Source organism: Dendrobates tinctorius, unplaced genomic scaffold (assembly GCF_039654945.1).
Source record: "Dendrobates tinctorius isolate UK_male_01 unplaced genomic scaffold, ASM3965494v1 ptg000104l, whole genome shotgun sequence".
Classification (NCBI taxonomy): Eukaryota; Metazoa; Chordata; class Amphibia; order Anura; family Dendrobatidae; genus Dendrobates; species Dendrobates tinctorius.
In genome coordinates, this window is record NW_027361772.1 from 19,350,034 (window position 1) to 19,354,189 (window position 4,156).

The window sequence follows — 4,156 nt, forward strand, 5'->3', positions numbered from 1 at the left end:
TTGGCGCCACCTGGTGGATTCATTGCGGTACTACATCGTAATCTGCAAAATAGTGTACAAAATATGACTACCAAGTTCTGCTGGCCAATTTTCTTTTCCTTCCAAGAGCTATCACTTTTTTTTTTTTTAATTTCAGGACTTGTAGTTTTGAATGACACCATTTATTTTACCATTTATTTAAAGGGGTTGTCCAGGGCTCAAGTTTGCAGTTACTTTATGTGACTACAGACTTGTTGCTCCTCACAGCGCGCACTCTGCGCGTTTGTCAGGATTTTCCAGTGCTGGTGATGAAGTGCATGACCACAAGGATGTGACTGGGATACATGTAGTCGCCTGCCGACTAGACGTGTGCGATCTCGCCCAATACAAGTGAATGAAGCGAGGCCGGACACGTCTAGTCGGAATGCGGCCGGGAGTATGAAAGTCGCACACCTGCGGTCACATCCCTGGAGAATCCTGACAGTGTCACAAGTCTGCAGTCACATACAGTGATCTGAAAACTGGAGCCCCCAAACCTGGACAACATTAAAATAAAGTAAAAAATAAAACAATTTGGAGGCTTGTGGCCAGAAGTCACAGAGAGCAGACGTGCCGCGCTGACCTCTCGCCAGCACCGACGGGAAAATTGGTTATTTGGTAGGGGCCAGTCAGAACACCTGGCCAGCCATAGGAAGCATCTCTGACCCGACCAGGTCATTTGAAGCCTGCAATCACCCCTGGATGTGCAGATTGAAGTTACAGCCTACATGAAAGGCTGAGGCCGCCGACCCACTGCATGCGCTCTGGTGCTGACCGGCCGCGCGGGAGATATTGGCAGTGACTCCTATACCTGGCATCTCTCCTGTGAGGGGCTGGGCTGAGAGGCAAGTGGAAAATACCCACTCTCCTAGGGTTTGGTGGTCCTGAGGCGTGTGGCCATCGGCAAGAAGTTTAGCTGAGGAGCATGTCTGTCGGCCACCTTGAGGGGGAATACTCGAGTATGGGTGTGCTGGTGTTGCTGTGACACATCCCACTGACACCGGCCCGGTACCGAGTACACCACAGCCCTGGGAGGGCGACCCATTACCACTGGGAGTGGCGGAGTGGTGGGTTACCCCTGGGAGTGGCAGAGTGGTCAGTTACCACTGGGAGTGGCGGACTGGTGGGTTACCCCTGGGAGTGGCGGAGTGGTCAGTTACCCCTGGGAGTGGCAGAGTGGTCAGTTACCCCTGGGAGTGTCAGAGAGGTCAGTTACCCCTGGGAGTGGCAGAGTGGTAAGTTACCACTGGGAGTGGCGGACTGGTGGGTTACCCCTGGGAGTGGCGGAGTGGTCAGTTACCCCTGGGAGTGTCAGAGTGGTCAGTTACCCCTGGGAGTGTCAGAGTGGTCAGTTACCGCTGGGAGTGTCAGAGTGGTCAGTTACCCCTGGGAGTGTCAGAGTGGTCAGTTACCCCTGGGAGTGTCAGAGTGGTCAGTTACCCCTGGGAGTGGCGGAGTGGTCAGTTACCCCTGGGAGTGGCAGAGTAGTCAGTTACCCCTGGGAGTGTCGGAGTGGTCAGTTACCCCTGGGAGTGGCAGAGTGGTCAGTTACCCCTGGGAGTGGCGGAGTGGTCAGTTACCCCTGGGAGTGGCGGAGTGGTCAGTTACCCCTGGGAGTGACGGAGTGGTCAGTTACCCCTGGGAGTGGCGGACTGGTGGGTTACCCCTGGGAGTGGCGGAGTAGTGGGTTATCCCTGGGAGTGGCGGAGTGGTCAGTTACCCCTGGGAGTGTCAGAGTGGTCAGTTACCCCTGGGAGTGTCAGAGTGGTCAGTTACCCCTGGGAGTGGCAGAGTGGTCAGTTACCACTGGGAGTGGCAGAGTGGTCGGTTACCACTGGGAGTGGCGGACTGGTGGGTTACCCCTGGGAGTGGCGGAGTGGTCAGTTACCCCTGGGAGTGTCAGAGTGGTCAGTTACCCCTGGGAGTGTCAGAGTGGTCAGTTACCCCTGGGAGTGTCAGAGTGGTCAGTTACCCCTGGGAGTGTCAGAGTGGTCAGTTACCCCTGGGAGTGGCGGAGTAGTCAGTTACCCCTGGGAGTGACGGAGTGGTCAGTTACCCCTGGGAGTGGCGGAGTGGTCAGTTACCCCTGGGAGTGGCGGAATGGTCAGTTACCCCTGGGAGTAGCGGAGTGGTCAGTTACCCCTGGGAGTAGCGGAGTGGTCAGTTACCCCTGGGAGTGGCAGAGTAGTCAGTTACCCCTGGGAGTGGCGGAGTGGTCAGTTACCCCTGGGAGTGGCGGAATGGTCAGTTACCCCTGGGAGTAGCGGAGTGGTCAGTTACCCCTGGGAGTAGCGGAGTGGTCAGTTACCCCTGGGAGTGGCAGAGTAGTCAGTTACCCCTGGGAGTGTCAGAGTAGTCAGTTACCCCTGGGAGTGGCGGAGTGGTCAGTTACCCCTGGGAGTGGCGGAGTGGTCAGTTACCCCTGAGAATGGCAGAGTGGTCAGTTACCCCTGGGAGTAGCGGAGTGGTCAGTTACCCCTGGGAGTGGCAGAGTAGTCAGTTACCCCTGGGAGTGGCGGAGTGGTCAGTTACCACTGGGAGTGGCAGAGTGGTCAGTTACCACTGGGAGTGGCAGAGTGGTCGGTTACCACTGGGAGTGGCGGACTGGTGGGTTACCCCTGGGAGTGGCGGAGTGGTCAGTTACCCCTGGGAGTGTCAGAGTGGTCAGTTACCCCTGGGAGTGTCAGAGTGGTCAGTTACCCCTGGGAGTGTCAGAGTGGTCAGTTACCCCTGGGAGTGTCAGAGTGGTCAGTTACCCCTGGGAGTGTCAGAGTGGTCAGTTACCCCTGGGAGTGGCGGAGTAGTCAGTTACCCCTGGGAGTGACGGAGTGGTCAGTTACCCCTGGGAGTGGCGGAGTGGTCTGTTACCCCTGGGAGTGGCGGAATGGTCAGTTACCCCTGGGAGTAGCGGAGTGGTCAGTTACCCCTGGGAGTGGCAGAGTAGTCAGTTACCCCTGGGAGTGGCAGAGTAGTCAGTTACCCCTGGGAGTGGCGGAGTGGTCAGTTACCCCTGGGAGTGGCGGAGTGGTCAGTTACCCCTGGGAGTGGCGGAGTGGTCAGTTACCCCTGGGAGTGTCAGAGTGGTCAGTTACCCCTGGGAGTGTCAGAGTGGTCAGTTACCCCTGGGAGTGGCGGAGTGGTCAGTTACCCCTGGGAATGGCAGAGTGGTCAGTTACCACTGGGAGTGTCAGAGTGGTCAGTTACCCCTGGGAGTGGCGGAGAAGTCAGTTACCCCTGGGAGTGGCGGAGTGGTCAGTTACCCCTGGGAGTGGCCAGTTACCCCTGGGAGTGGTGAGTGGTTGGTTACCTCTGGGAGTGGCGGAGTGGTCAGTTACCCCTGGGAATGGCGGAGTGGTCAGTTACCCCTGGGAGTGGCGGAGTGGTCAGTTACCCCTGGGAGTGGCGGAGTGGTCAGTTACCCCTGGGAGTGGCGGAGTGGTCAGTTACCCCTGGGAATGGCGAGTGGTCGGTTACCTCTGGGAGTGTCAGAGTGGTCAGTTACCCCTGGGAGTGGCGGAGAAGTCAGTTACCCCTGGGAGTGGCGGAGAAGTCAGTTACCCCTGGGAGTGGCGGAGTGGTCAGTTACCCCTGGGAGTGGCGGAGTGGTCAGTTACCCCTGGGAGTGGCGAGTGGTCGGTTACCTCTGGGAGTGGCGGAGTGGTCAGTTACCCCTGGGAATGGCGGAGTAGTCAGTTACCCCTGGGAGTGGCGGAGTGGTCAGTTACCCCTGGGAGTGGCGGAGTGGTCAGTTACCCCTGGGAGTGGCGGAGTGGTCAGTTACCCCTGGGAGTGGCGGAGTGGTCAGTTACCCCTGGGAGTGGCGGAGTGGTGAGTGGCGGAGTGGTCAGTTACCCCTGGGAATGGCAGAGTGGTCAGTTACCACTGGGAGTGTCAGAGTGGTCAGTTACCCCTGGGAGTGGCGGAGAAGTCAGTTACCCCTGGGAGTGGCGGAGTGGTCAGTTACCCCTGGGAGTGGCGGAGTGGTCAGTTACCCCTGGGAGTGGCGGAGTGGTCAGTTACCCCTGGGAGTGGCGAGTGGTCGGTTACCTCTGGGAGTGGCGGAGTGGTCAGTTACCCCTGGGAATGGCGGAGTAGTCAGTTACCCCTGGGAGTGGCGGAGTGGTCAGTTACCCCTGGG